We start from the raw sequence: 17,856 nt of genomic DNA, 5'->3' as shown, positions 1-17,856 counted from the left end.
CACAACCAGAACACACGAGTCTGACACTGGCCTCTCATGCCTCCACGCACAACTGACCTCAAAATCACCACCAGCACACACATGCCTGCCACTGGCTCCTCATACCGTCATGCACAAGGACCTCACAGTCACCCCCAGCACACACATGCCTGGCAATGGCCTCTGATGACATCAGGAACAATTGAGCTCACAATCACCACCAGCACACACATGCCTGCCACTGACCTCTCATGCCCTCAGGCAGAAGGACCTCAAAATCACCACCAGTAGACTAGTGCCTGGCATGGCATGTGGCAACATCACGAACAACTGAGCTCACAATGACCACCAGCAGACATGTGCCTGCCACTGGCTTTTAACTCCCTCAGGCACAAGGACCTCACAATCACCACCAGCACACACATGCCTGAGACTGGCCTCTGATGACGTCACGAACAACTGAGCTCACAATCACCACCAGCACACACATGCCTGCCACTGGCCTCTCATGCCCTCAGGCACAAGGACCTCAAAATCACCACCAGTAGGCTAGTGCCTGGCACTGGCATGTGACAACATCACGAACAACTGAGCTCACAATCACCACCAGCACACACATGCCTGCCACTGGCCTCTCGCCCTCAGACACAATGACCTCACAATAACCACCAGCAAAAGAAGCCTGGCACTGGCCTCTAACGCCCTAAAGGCACAAGGACCTCACAATCACCACCAGCACACACATGCCTGGCACTGGCCTCTGATGATGTCACGAACAACTGAGCTCACAATCACCACCAGCACAAACATGCCTGCCACTGGCCTTTGATGACGTCACGAGCAACTGAGCTCACAATCACCACCAGCACACACATGCCTGCCACTGGCCTCTGATGACGTCACGAGCAACTGAGCTCACAATCACCGCCAGCACACACATGCCTGCCACTGGCTTCTCACGCCCTCAGGCACAGTGACCTCACAATCACCACCAGCACACACATGCCTGCCACTGGCTTTTAACTCTCTCAGGTACAAGGACCTCACAATCACAACCAGAACACACGAGTCTGACACTGGCCTCTCATGCCTCCACGCACAACTGACCTCAAAATCACCACCAGCACACACATGCCTGCCACTGGCTCCTCATACCGTCATGCACAAGGACCTCACAGTCCCCCCCAGCACACACATGCCTGGCACCGGCCTCTGATGACATCAGGAACAATTGAGCTCACAATCACCACCAGCACACACATGCCTGCCACTGGCCTCTGATGATGTCACGAACAACTGAGCTCACAATCACCACCAGCACACACATGCCTGCCACTGGCCTCTCATGACGTCACGAGCAACTGAGCTCACAATCACCACCAGCACACACATGCCTGCCACTGGCTTCTCACGCCCTCAGGCACAGCGACCTCACAATCACCACCAGCACACACATGCCTGCCACTGGCTTTTTACTCCCTCAGGTACAAGCACCTCACAATCACAACCAGAACACACCAGTCTGACACTGGCCTCTCATGCCTCCACGCACAACTGACCTCAAAATCACCACCAGCACACACATGCCTGCCACTGGCTCCTCATACCGTCATGCACAAGGACCTCACAGTCCCCCACAGCACACACATGCCTGCCACTGGCCTCTGAAGACGTCATGAACAACTGAGCTCACAATCACCACCAGCAGACACGTGCCTGCCACTGGCTTTTAACTCCCTCAGATACAAGCACCTCACAATCACCACCAGCACACACATGCCTGGCACTGGCCTCTCATGCCCTCAGGCACAAGGACTTCAAAATCACCACCAGTAGACGAGTGCCTGACACTGGCATGTGACAACATCAGGAACAACTGAGCTCACAATCACCACCAGCACACACATGCCTGCCACTGGCCTCTCGCCCTCAGACACAATGACCTCACAATAACCACCAGCAAAAAAAGCCTGGCACTGGCCTCTAACGCCCTAAGGCACAAGGACATCACAATCACCACCAGCACACACATGCCTGCCACTGGCCTCTGATGATGTCACGAACAACTGAGCTCACAGTCACCACCAGCACACACATGCCTGCCACTGGCTTCTCACGCCCTCAGGCACAGGGACCTCACAATCACCACCAGCACACACATGCCTGCCACTGGCTTTTAACTCCCTCAGGTACAAGCACCTCACAATCACAACCAGAACACACCAGTCTGACACTGGCCTCTCATGCCTCCACGCACAACTGACCTCAAAATCACCACCAGCACACACATGCCTGCCACTGGCTCCTCATACCATCATGTACAAGGACCTCACAGTCCCCCCCAGCACACACATGCCTGGCACTGGCCTCTGATGATGTCACGAACAACTGAGCTCACAATCACCACCAGCACACACATGCCTGCCACTGGCCTCTGATGACGTCACGAGCAACTGAGCTCACAGTCACCACCAGCACACACATGCCTGCCACTGGCTTCTCACGCCCTCAGGCACAGGGACCTCACAATCACCACCAGCACACACATGCCTGCCACTGACCTCTCATGCCCTCAGGCACAAGGACCTCAAAATCACCACCAGTAGACTAGTGCCTGGCATTGCATGTGACAACATCACGAACAACTGAGCTCACAATCACCACCAGCACACACATGCCTGCCACTGGCCTCTCGCCCTCAGACACAATGACCTCACAATAACCACCAGCAACAGAAGCCTGGCACTGGCCTCTAAAGCCCTAAAGGCACAAGGACCTCACAATCACCACCAGCACACACATGCCTGGCACTGGCCTCTGATTATGTCACGAACTGAGCTCACAATCACCACCAGCACACACATGCCTGCCACTGGCCTCTGATGATGTCACGAGCAACTGAGCTCACAATCACCACCAGCACACACATGCCTGGCACTGGCCTCTGATGACGTCACGAACAACTGAGCTCACAATCACCATCAGCACACACATGCCTGCCACTGGCCTCTCATGACGTCACGAGCAACTGAGCTCACAATCACCGCCAGCACACACATGCCTGCCACTGGCTTCTCACGCCCTCAGGCACAGCGACCTCACAATCACCACCAGCACACACATGCCTGCCACTGGCTTTTAACTCCCTCAGGTACAAGCACCTCACAATCACAACCAGAACACACCAGTCTGACACTGGCCTCTCATGCCTCCACGCACAACTGACCTCAAAATCACCACCAGCACACACATGCCTGCCACTGGCTCCTCATACCGTCATGCACAAGGACCTCACAGTCACCCCCAGCACACACATGCCTGGCACCGGCCTCTGATGACATCAGGAACAATTGATCTCACAATCACCACCAGCACACACATGCCTGCCACTGACCTCTCATGCCCTCAGGCACAAGGACCTCAAAATCACCACCAGTAGACTAGTGCCTGGCATGGCATGTGACAACATCACGAACAACTGAGCTCACAATCACCACCAGCACACACATGCCTGCCACTGGCTTCTCACGCCCTCAGACACAATGACCTCACAATAACCACCAGCAAAAGAAGCCTGGCACTGGCCTCTAACGCCCTAAGGCACAAGGACCTCACAATCACCACCAGCACACACATGCCTGCCACTGGCCTCTGATGACGTCACGAGCAACTGAGCTCACAATCACCACCAGCACACACATGCCTGCCACTGGCCTCTCGCCCTCAGACACAATGACCTCACAATAACCACCAGCAAAAAAAGCCTGGCACTGGCCTCTAACGCCCTAAGGCACAAGGACATCACAATCACCACCAGCACACACATGCCTGCCTCTGGCCTCTGATGATGTCACGAACAACTGAGCTCACAATCACCACCAGCACACACATGCCTGCCACTGGCCTCTCATGACGTCACGAGCAACTGAGCTCACAGTCACCACCAGCACACACATGCCTGCCACTGGCTTCTCACGCCCTCAGGCACAGCGACCTCACAATCACCACCAGCACACACATGCCTGCCACTGGCTTTTAACTCCCTCAGGTACAAGCACCTCACAATCACAACCAGAACACACCAGTCTGACACTGGCCTCTCATGCCTCCACGCACAACTGACCTCAAAATCACCACCAGCACACACATGCCTGCCACTGGCTCCTCATACCGTCATGCACAAGGACCTCACAGTCACCCCCAGCATACACATGCCTGCCACTGGCCTCTGAAGACGTCATGAACAACTGAGCTCACAATCACCACCAGCACACACATGCCTGCCACTGACCTCTCATGCCCTCAGGCAGAAGGACCTCAAAATCACCACCAGTAGACTAGTGCCTGGCATGGCATGTGGCAACATCACGAACAACTGACCTCAAAATCACCACCAGCACACACATGCCTGCCACTGGCTCCACATACCATCATGTACAAGGACCTCACAGTCCCCCCCAGCACACACATGCCTGGCACTGGCCTCTGATGATGTCACGAACAACTGAGCTCACAATCACCACCAGCACACACATGCCTGCCACTGGCCTCTGATGACGTCACGAGCAACTGAGCTCACAGTCACCACCAGCACACACATGCCTGCCACTGGCTTCTCACGCCCTCAGGCACAGGGACCTCACAATCACCACCAGCACACACATGCCTGCCAGTGACCTCTCATGCCCTCAGGCACAAGGACCTCAAAATCACCACCAGTAGACTAGTGCCTGGCATTGCATGTGACAACATCACGAACAACTGGCCTCAAAATCACCACCAGCACACACATGCCTGCCACTGGCCTCTCGCCCTCAGACACAATGACCTCACAATAACCACCAGCAAAAGAAGCCTGGCACTGGCCTCTAACGCCCTAAAGGCACAAGGACCTCACAATCACCACCAGCACACACATGCCTGGCACTGGCCTCTGATGATGTCACGAACAATTGAGCTCACAATCACCACCAGCACACACATGCCTGCCACTGGCCTCTGATGACGTCACGAGCAACTGAGCTCACAATCACCACCAGCACACACATGCCTGCCACTGGCCTCTCGCCCTCAGACACAATGACCTCACAATAACCACCAGCACACACATGCCTGGAACTGGCCTCTAACGCCCTAAGGCACAAGGACCTCACAATCACCACCAGCACACACATGCCTGCCACTGGCCTCTGATGATGTCACGAACAACTGAGCTCACAATCACCACCAGCACACACATGCCTGGCACTGGCCTCTCATGACGTCACGAGCAACTGAGCTCACAGTCACCACCAGCACACACATGCCTGCCACTGGCTTCTCACGCCCTCAGGCACAGCGACCTCACAATCACCACCAGCACACACATGCCTGCCACTGGCTTTTAACTCCCTCAGGTACAAGCACCTCACAATCACAACCAGAACACACCAGTCTGACACTGGCCTCTCATGCCTCCACGCACAACTGACCTCAAAATCACCACCAGCACACACATGCCTGCCACTGGCTCCTCATACCGTCATGCACAAGGACCTCACAGTCACCCCCAGCACACACATGCCTGCCACTGGCCTCTGAAGACGTCATGAACAACTGAGCTCACAATCACCAGCAGCACACACATGCCTGCCACTGACCTCTCATGCCCTCAGGCAGAAGGACCACAAAATCACCACCAGTAGACTAGTGCCTGGCATGGCATGTGGCAACATCACGAACAACTGACCTCAAAATCACCACCAGCACACACATGCCTGCCACTGGCTCCTCATACCATCATGTACAAGGACCTCACAGTCCCCCCCAGCACACACATGCCTGGCACTGGCCTCTGATGATGTCACGAACAACTGAGCTCACAATCACCACCAGCACACACATGCCTGCCACTGGCCTCTCATGACGTCACGAGCAACTGAGCTCACAGTCACCACCAGCACACACATGCCTGCCACTGGCTTCTCACGCCCTCAGGCACAGGGACCTCACAATCACCACCAGCACACACATGCCTGCCACTGACCTCTCATGCCCTCAGGCACAAGGACCTCAAAATCACCACCAGTAGACTAGTGCCTGGCATTGCATGTGACAACATCACGAACAACTGAGCTCACAATCACCACCAGCACACACATGCCTGCCACTGGCCTCTCGCCCTCAGACACAATGACCTCACAATAACCACCAGCAAAAGAAGCCTGGAACTGGCCTCTAACGCCCTAAGGCACAAGGACCTCACAATCACCACCAGCACACACATGCCTGGCACTGGCCTCTCATGACGTAACGAGCAACTGAGCTCACAATCACCACCAGCACACACATGCCTGCCACTGGCCTCTGATGACGTCACGAGCAACTGAGCTCACAATCACCACCAGCACACACATGCCTGCCACTGGCCTCTCGCCCTCAGACACAATGACCTCACAATAACCGCCAGCAAAAAAAGCCTGGCACTGGCCTCTAACGCCCTAAGGCACAAGGACGTCACAATCAACACAAGCACACACATGCCTGCCACTGGCCTCTGATGATGTCACGAACAACTGAGCTCACAATCACCACCAGCACACACATGCCTGGCACTGGCCTCTCATGACGTCACGAGCAACTGAGCTCACAGTCACCACCAGCACACACATGCCTGCCACTGGCTTCTCACGCCCTCAGGCACAGCGACCTCACAATCACCACCAGCACACACATGCCTGCCACTGGCTTTTAACTCCCTCAGGTACAAGCACCTCACAATCACAACCAGAACACACCAGTCTGACACTGGCCTCTCATGCCTCCACGCACAACTGACCTCAAAATCACCACCAGCACACACATGCCTGCCACTGGCTCCTCATACCGTCATGCACAAGGACCTCACAGTCCCCCCCAGCACACACATACCTGCCACTGGCCTCTGAAGACGTCATGAACAACTGAGCTCACAACCACCACCAGCAGACATGTGCCTGCCACTGGCTTTTAACTCCCTACGGCACAAGGACCTCACAATCACCACCAGCACACACATGCCTGGCACTGGCCTCTGAAGACGTCAAGAACAACTGAGCTCACAATCACCACCAGCACACACATGCCTGCCACTGGCCTCTCATGCCCTCAGGCACAAGGACCTCAAAATCACCACCAGTAGGCTAGTGCCTGGCACTGGCATGTGACAACATCACGAACAACTGAGCTCACAATCACCACCAGCACACACATGCCTGCCACTGGCCTCTCGCCCTCAGACACAATGACCTCACAATAACCACCAGCAAAAGAAGCCTGGCACTGGCCTCTAATGCCCTAATGGCACAAGGACCTCACAATCACCACCAGCACACACATGCCTGGCACTGGCCTCTGATGATGTCACGAACAACTGAGCTCACAATCACCACCAGCACAAACATGCCTGCCACTGGACTTTGATGACGTCACGAGCAACTGAGCTCACAATCACCACCAGCACACACATGCCTGAAACTGGCCTCTCATGACGTCACGAGCAACTGAGCTCACAATCACCGCCAGCACACATGCCTGCCACTGGCTTCTCACGCCCTCAGGCACAGCGACCTCACAATCACCACCAGCACACACATGCCTGCCACTGCCTTTTAACTCCCTCAGGTACAAGCACCTCACAATCACAACCAGAACACACGAGTCTGACACTGGCCTCTCATGCCTCCACGCACAACTGACCTCAAAATCACCACCAGCACACACATGCCTGCCACTGGCTCCTCATACCGTCATGCACAAGGACCTCACAGTCACCCCCAGCACACACATGCCTGGCACCGGCCTCTGATGACATCAGGAACAATTGAGCTCACAATCACCACCAGCACACACATGCCTGCCACTGACCTCTCATGCCCTCAGGCACAAGGACCTCAAAATCACCACCAGTAGACTAGTGCCTGGCATGGCATGTGACAACATCACGAACAACTGAGCTCACAATCACCACCAGCACACACATGTCTGCCACTGGCTTTTAACTCCCTCAGGTACAAGCACCTCACAATCACAACCAGAACACACCAGTCTGACACTGGCCTCTCATGCCTCCACGCACAACTGACCTCAAAATCACCACCAGCACACACATGCCTGCCACTGGCTCCTCATACCGTCATGCACAAGGACCTCACAGTCACCCCCAGCACACACATGCCTGGCACCGGCCTCTGATGACATCAGGAACAATTGAGCTCACAATCACCACCAGCACACACATGCCTGCCACTGGCCTCTCATGCCCTCAGGCACAACGACTTCAAAATCACCACCAGTAGACGAGTGCCTGACACTGGCATGTGACAACATCAGGAACAACTGAGCTCACAATCACCACCAGCAGACATGTGCCTGCCACGGGCTTTTAACTCCCTCAGGCACAAGGACCTCACAATCACCACCAGCACACACATGCCTGAGACTGGCCTCTGATGACGTCACGAACAACTGAGCTCACAATCACCACCAGCACATACATGCCTGCCACTGGCCTCTCATGCCCTCAGGCACAAGGACCTCAAAATCACCACCAGTAGGCTAGTGCCTGGCACTGGCATGTGACAACATCACGAACAACTGAGCTCACAATCACCACCAGCACACACATGCCTGCCACTGGCCTCTCGCCCTCAGACACAATGACCTCACAATAACCACCAGCAAAAGAAGCCTGGCACTGGCCTCTAATGCCCTAATGGCACAAGGACCTCACAATCACCACCAGCACACACATGCCTGGCACTGGCCTCTGATGATGTCACGAACAACTGAGCTCACAATCACCACCAGCACAAACATGCCTGCCACTGGACTTTGATGACGTCACGAGCAACTGAGCTCACAATCACCACCAGCACACACATGCCTGAAACTGGCCTCTCATGACGTCACGAGCAACTGAGCTCACAATCACCGCCAGCACACATGCCTGCCACTGGCTTCTCACGCCCTCAGGCACAGCGACCTCACAATCACCACCAGCACACACATGCCTGCCACTGCCTTTTAACTCCCTCAGGTACAAGCACCTCACAATCACAACCAGAACACACGAGTCTGACACTGGCCTCTCATGCCTCCACGCACAACTGACCTCAAAATCACCACCAGCACACACATGCCTGCCACTGGCTCCTCATACCGTCATGCACAAGGACCTCACAGTCACCCCCAGCACACACATGCCTGGCACCGGCCTCTGATGACATCAGGAACAATTGAGCTCACAATCACCACCAGCACACACATGCCTGCCACTGACCTCTCATGCCCTCAGGCACAAGGACCTCAAAATCACCACCAGTAGACTAGTGCCTGGCATGGCATGTGACAACATCACGAACAACTGAGCTCACAATCACCACCAGCACACACATGTCTGCCACTGCCTTTTAACTCCCTCAGGTACAAGCACCTCACAATCACAACCAGAACACACCAGTCTGACACTGGCCTCTCATGCCTCCACGCACAACTGACCTCAAAATCACCACCAGCACACACATGCCTGCCACTGGCTCCTCATACCGTCATGCACAAGGACCTCACAGTCACCCCCAGCACACACATGCCTGGCACCGGCCTCTGATGACATCAGGAACAATTGAGCTCACAATCACCACCAGCACACACATGCCTGCCACTGGCCTCTCATGCCCTCAGGCACAACGACTTCAAAATCACCACCAGTAGACGAGTGCCTGACACTGGCATGTGACAACATCAGGAACAACTGAGCTCACAATCACCACCAGCAGACATGTGCCTGCCACGGGCTTTTAACTCCCTCAGGCACAAGGACCTCACAATCACCACCAGCACACACATGCCTGAGACTGGCCTCTGATGACGTCACGAACAACTGAGCTCACAATCACCACCAGCACATACATGCCTGCCACTGGCCTCTCATGCCCTCAGGCACAAGGACCTCAAAATCACCACCAGTAGACTAGTGCCTGGCACTGGCATGTGACAACATCACGAACAACTGAGCTCACAATCACCACCAGCACACACATGCCTGCCACTGGCCTCTCGCCCTCAGACACAATGACCTCACAATAACCGCCAGCAAAAAAAGCCTGGCACTGGCCTCTAACGCCCTAAGGCACAAGGACATCACAATCAACACAAGCACACACATGCCTGCCTCTGGCCTCTGATGATGTCACGAACAACTGAGCTCACAATCACCACCAGCACACACATGCCTGCCACTGGCCTCTCATGACGTCACGAGCAACTGAGCTCACAATCACCACCAGCACACACATGCCTGCCACTGGCTTCTCACGCCCTCAGGCACAGGGACCTCACAATCACCACCAGCACACACATGCCTGCCACTGGCTTTTAACTCCCTCAGGTACAAGCACCTCACAATCACAACCAGAACACACCAGTCTGACACTGGCCTCTCATGCCTCCACGCACAACTGACCTCAAAATCACCACCAGCACACACATGCCTGCCACTGGCTCCTCATACCGTCATGCACAAGGACCTCACAGTCCCCCCCAGCACACACATGCCTGCCACTGGCCTCACAACCCGTTACGCACAAGTAGCTCACAGTCACCCCCAGCACACACATGCCTGGCACTGGCCTCTCATGACGTCACGAGCAACTGAGCTCACAATCACCACCAGCACACACATGCCTGGCACTGGCCTCTCATGACGTCACGAGCAACTGAGCTCACAATCACCACCAGCAGACACATGCCTGCCACTGGCCTCTCATGCCCTCAGGCACAAGCACCTCAAAATCACGACCAGTAGACTAGTGCCTGGCATGGCATGTGACAACATCACGAACACCTGAGCTCACAATCACCACCAGCACACACATGCCTGCCACTGGCCTCTCGCCCTCACACACAATGACCTCACAATAACCACCAGCACAAAAAGCCTGGCACTGGCCTCTAACGCCCTAAGGCACAAGGACCTCACAATCACCACCAGCACACACATGCCTGGCACTGGCCTCTGATGATGTCACGAACAACTGAGCTCACAATCACCACCAGCACACACATGCCTGCCACTGGCCTCTCATGACGTCACGAGCAACTGAGCTCACAGTCACCACCAGCACACACATGCCTGCCACTGGCTTCTCACGCCCTCAGGCACAGCGACCTCACAATCACCACCAGCACACACATGCCTGCCACTGGCTTTTAACTCCCTCAGGTACAAGCACCTCACAATCACAACCAGAACACACGAGCCTGACACTGGCCTCTCATGCCTCCACGCACAACTGACCTCAAAATCACCACCAGCACACACATGCCTGCCACTGGCTCCTCATACCGTCATGCACAAGGACCTCACAGTCACCCCCAGCACACACATGCCTGGCAATGGCCTCTGATGACATCAGGAACAACTGAGCTCACAATCACCACCAGCACACACATGCCTGCCACTGACCTCTCATGCCCTCAGGCACAAGGACCTCAAAATCACCACCAGTAGACTAGTGCCTGGCATGGCATGTGGCAACATCACGAACACCTGAGCTCACAATCACCACCAGCACACACATGCCTGCCACTGGCCTCTCGCCCTCAGAAACAATGACCTCACAATAACCACCAGCAAAAGAAGCCTGGCACTGGCCTCTAACGCCCTAAAGGCACAAGGACCTCACAATCACCACCAGCACACACATGCCTGGCACTGGCCTCTGATTATGTCACGAACTGAGCTCACAATCACCACCAGCACACACATGCCTGCCACTGGCCTCTCATGACGTCACGAGCAACTGAGCTCACAATCACCACCAGCACACACATGCCTGGCACTGGCCTCTGATGACGTCACGAACAACTGAGCTCACAATCACCATCAGCACACACATGCCTGCCACTGGCCTCTCATGACGTCACGAGCAACTGAGCTCACAATCACCGCCAGCACACACATGCCTGCCACTGGCTTCTCACGCCCTCAGGCACAGCGACCTCACAATCACCACCAGCACACACATGCCTGCCACTGGCTTTTAACTCCCTCAGGTACAAGCACCTCACAATCACAACCAGAACACACCAGTCTGACACTGGCCTCTCATGCCTCCACGCACAACTGACCTCAAAATCACCACCAGCACACACATGCCTGCCACTGGCTCCTCATACCATCATGCACAAGGACCTCACAGTTCCCCCCAGCACACACATGCCTGGCACCGGCCTCTGATGACATCAGGAACAATTGATCTCACAATCACCACCAGCACACACATGCCTGCCACTGACCTCTCATGCCCTCAGGCACAAGCACCTCAAAATCACCACCAGTAGACTAGTGCCTGGCATGGCATGTGACAACATAACGAACAACTGAGCTCACAATCACCACCAGCACACACATGCCTGCCACTGGCCTCTGATGACGTCACGAGCAACTGAGCTCACAATCACCACCAGCACACACATGCCTGCCACTGGCCTCTCGCCCTCAGACACAATGACCTCACAATAACCACCAGCAAAAGAAGCCTGGCACTGGCCTCTAACGCCCTAAGGCACAAGGACATCACAATCACCACCAGCACACACATGCCTGCCTCTGGCCTCTGATGATGTCACGAACAACTAAGCTCACAATCACCACCAGCACACACATGCCTGCCACTGGCCTCTCATGACGTCAAGAGCAACTGAGCTCACAGTCACCACCAGCACACACATGCCTGCCACTGGCTTCTCACGCCCTCAGGCACAGGGACCTCACAATCACCACCAGCACACACATGCCTGCCACTGCCTTTTAACTCCCTCAGGTACAAGCACCTCACAATCACAACCAGAACACACCAGTCTGACACTGGCCTCTCATGCCTCCACGCACAACTGACCTCAAAATCACCACCAGCACACACATGCCTGCCACTGGCTCCTCATACCGTCATGCACAAGGACCTCACAGTCCCACCCAGCACACACATGCCTGCCACTGGCCTCTGATGACATCAGGAACAACTGAGCTCACAATCACCACCAGCACACACATGCCTGCCACTGACCTCTCATGCCCTCAGGCACAAGGACCTCAAAATCACCACCACTAGACTAGTGCCTGGCATGGCATGTGGCAACATCACGAACACCTGAGCTCACAATCACCACCAGCACACACATGCCTGCCACTGGCCTCTCGCCCTCAGAAACAATGACCTCACAATAACCACCAGCAAAAGAAGCCTGGCACTGGCCTCTAACGCCCTAAAGGCACAAGGACCTCACAATCACCACCAGCACACACATGCCTGGCACTGGCCTCTGATTATGTCACGAACTGAGCTCACAATCACCACCAGCACACACATGCCTGCCACTGGCCTCTCATGACGTCACGAGCAACTGAGCTCACAATCACCACCAGCACACACATGCCTGGCACTGGCCTCTGATGACGTCACGAACAACTGAGCTCACAATCACCATCAGCACACACATGCCTGCCACTGGCCTCTCATGACGTCACGAGCAACTGAGCTCACAATCACCGCCAGCACACACATGCCTGCCACTGGCTTCTCACGCCCTCAGGCACAGCGACCTCACAATCACCACCAGCACACACATGCCTGCCACTGGCTTTTAACTCCCTCAGGTACAAGCACCTCACAATCACAACCAGAACACACCAGTCTGACACTGGCCTCTCATGCCTCCACGCACAACTGACCTCAAAATCACCACCAGCACACACATGCCTGCCACTGGCTCCTCATACCATCATGCACAAGGACCTCACAGTTCCCCCCAGCACACACATGCCTGGCACCGGCCTCTGATGACATCAGGAACAATTGATCTCACAATCACCACCAGCACACACATGCCTGCCACTGACCTCTTATGCCCTCAGGCACAAGCACCTCAAAATCACCACCAGTAGACTAGTGCCTGGCATGGCATGTGACAACATAACGAACAACTGAGCTCACAATCACCACCAGCACACACATGCCTGCCACTGGCCTCTGATGACGTCACGAGCAACTGAGCTCACAATCACCACCAGCACACACATGCCTGCCACTGGCCTCTCGCCCTCAGACACAATGACCTCACAATAACCACCAGCAAAAGAAGCCTGGCACTGGCCTCTAACGCCCTAAGGCACAAGGACATCACAATCACCACCAGCACACACATGCCTGCCTCTGGCCTCTGATGATGTCACGAACAACTAAGCTCACAATCACCACCAGCACACACATGCCTGCCACTGGCCTCTCATGACGTCAAGAGCAACTGAGCTCACAGTCACCACCAGCACACACATGCCTGCCACTGGCTTCTCACGCCCTCAGGCACAGCGACCTCACAATCACCACCAGCACACACATGCCTGCCACTGCCTTTTAACTCCCTCAGGTACAAGCACCTCACAATCACAACCAGAACACACGAGTCTGACACTGGCCTCTCATGCCTCCACGCACAACTGACCTCAAAATCACCACCAGCACACACATGCCTGCCACTGGCTCCTCATACCGTCATGCACAAGGACCTCACAGTCCCACCCAGCACACACATGCCTGCCACTGGCCTCTGAAGACGTCATGAACAACTGAGCTCACAATCACCACCAGCACACACATGCCTGCCACTGACCTCTCAGGCCCTCAGGCAGAAGGACCTCAAAATCACCACCAGTAGACTAGTGCCTGGCATGGCATGTGACAACATCACGAACAACTGAGCTCACAATCACCACCAGCACACACATGCCTGCCACTGGCCTCTCGCCCTCAGACACAATGACCTCACAATAACCACCAGCAAAAAAAGCCTGGCACAGGCCTCTAACGCCCTAAGGCACAAGGACCTCAAAATCACCACCAGCACACACATGCCTGGCACTGGCCTCTGATGATGTCACGAACAACTGAGCTCACAATCACCACCAGCACACACATGCCTGCCACTGGCCTCTCATGACGTCACGAGCAACTGAGCTCACAGTCACCACCAGCACACACATGCCTGCCACTGGCTTCTCACGCCCTCAGGCACAGCGACCTCACAATCACCACCAGCACACACATGCCTGCCACTGGCTTTGAACTCCCTCAGGTACAAGCACCTCACAATCACAACCAGAACACACGAGTCTGACACTGGCCTCTCATATCTCCACGCACAACTGACCTCAAAATCACCACCAGCACACACATGCCTGCCACTGGCTCCTCATACCGTCATTCACAAGGACCTCACAGTCCCACCCAGCACACACATGCCTGCCACTGGCCTCTGATGACATCAGGAACAACTGAGCTCACAATCACCACCAGCACACACATGCCTGCCACTGACCTCTCATGCCCTCAGGCACAAGGACCTCAAAATCACCACCAGTAGACTAGTGCCTGGCATGGCATGTGGCAACATCACGAACACCTGAGCTCACAATCACCACCAGCACACACATGCCTGCCACTGGCCTCTCGCCCTCAGAAACAATGACCTCACAATAACCACCAGCAAAAGAAGCCTGGCACTGGCCTCTAACGCCCTAAAGGCACAAGGACCTCACAATCACCACCAGCACACACATGCCTGGCACTGGCCTCTGATTATGTCACGAACTGAGCTCACAATCACCACCAGCACACACATGCCTGCCACTGGCCTCTCATGACGTCACGAGCAACTGAGCTCACAATCACCACCAGCACACACATGCCTGGCACTGGCCTCTGATGACGTCACGAACAACTGAGCTCACAATCACCATCAGCACACACATGCCTGCCACTGGCCTCTCATGACGTCACGAGCAACTGAGCTCACAATCACCGCCAGCACACACATGCCTGCCACTGGCTTCTCACGCCCTCAGGCACAGCGACCTCACAATCACCACCAGCACACACATGCCTGCCACTGGCTTTTAACTCCCTCAGGTACAAGCACCTCACAATCACAACCAGAACACACCAGTCTGACACTGGCCTCTCATGCCTCCACGCACAACTGACCTCAAAATCACCACCAGCACACACATGCCTGCCACTGGCTCCTCATACCATCATGCACAAGGACCTCACAGTTCCCCCCAGCACACACATGCCTGGCACCGGCCTCTGATGACATCAGGAACAATTGATCTCACAATCACCACCAGCACACACATGCCTGCCACTGACCTCTTATGCCCTCAGGCACAAGCACCTCAAAATCACCACCAGTAGACTAGTGCCTGGCATGGCATGTGACAACATAACGAACAACTGAGCTCACAATCACCACCAGCACACACATGCCTGCCACTGGCCTCTGATGACGTCACGAGCAACTGAGCTCACAATCACCACCAGCACACACATGCCTGCCACTGGCCTCTCGCCCTCAGACACAATGACCTCACAATAACCACCAGCAAAAGAAGCCTGGCACTGGCCTCTAACGCCCTAAGGCACAAGGACATCACAATCACCACCAGCACACACATGCCTGCCTCTGGCCTCTGATGATGTCACGAACAACTAAGCTCACAATCACCACCAGCACACACATGCCTGCCACTGGCCTCTCATGACGTCAAGAGCAACTGAGCTCACAGTCACCACCAGCACACACATGCCTGCCACTGGCTTCTCACGCCCTCAGGCACAGCGACCTCACAATCACCACCAGCACACACATGCCTGCCACTGCCTTTTAACTCCCTCAGGTACAAGCACCTCACAATCACAACCAGAACACACGAGTCTGACACTGGCCTCTCATGCCTCCACGCACAACTGACCTCAAAATCACCACCAGCACACACATGCCTGCCACTGGCTCCTCATACCGTCATGCACAAGGACCTCACAGTCCCACCCAGCACACACATGCCTGCCACTGGCCTCTGAAGACGTCATGAACAACTGAGCTCACAATCACCACCAGCACACACATGCCTGCCACTGACCTCTCAGGCCCTCAGGCAGAAGGACCTCAAAATCACCACCAGTAGACTAGTGCCTGGCATGGCATGTGACAACATCACGAACAACTGAGCTCACAATCACCACCAGCACACACATGCCTGCCACTGGCCTCTCGCCCTCAGACACAATGACCTCACAATAACCACCAGCAAAAAAAGCCTGGCACAGGCCTCTAACGCCCTAAGGCACAAGGACCTCAAAATCACCACCAGCACACACATGCCTGGCACTGGCCTCTGATGATGTCACGAACAACTGAGCTCACAATCACCACCAGCACACACATGCCTGCCACTGGCCTCTCATGACGTCACGAGCAACTGAGCTCACAGTCACCACCAGCACACACATGCCTGCCACTGGCTTCTCACGCCCTCAGGCACAGCGACCTCACAATCACCACCAGCACACACATGCCTGCCACTGGCTTTGAACTCCCTCAGGTACAAGCACCTCACAATCACAACCAGAACACACGAGTCTGACACTGGCCTCTCATATCTCCACGCACAACTGACCTCAAAATCACCACCAGCACACACATGCCTGCCACTGGCTTCCCATACCGTCATTCACAAGGACCTCACAGTCACCCCCAGCACACACATGCCTGGCAATGGCCTCTGATGACATCAGGAACAACTGAGCTCAAAATCACCACCAGCACACACATGCCTGCCACTGACCTCTCATGCCCTCAGGCAGAAGGACCTCAAAATCACCACCAGTAGACTAGTGCCTGGCCTGGCATGTGGCAACATCACGAACAACTGAGCTCACAATCACCACCAGCACACACATGCCTGCCACTGGCCTCTCGCCCTCAGACACAATGACCTCACAAAAACCACCAGCAAAAAAA

The sequence above is a fragment of the Struthio camelus genome, chromosome 33 (assembly GCF_040807025.1).
Source record: "Struthio camelus isolate bStrCam1 chromosome 33, bStrCam1.hap1, whole genome shotgun sequence".
NCBI lineage: Eukaryota > Metazoa > Chordata > Aves > Struthioniformes > Struthionidae > Struthio > Struthio camelus.
The sequence above is the reverse complement of the archived record's forward strand: the minus strand, read 5'-3'. Positions refer to the sequence as shown.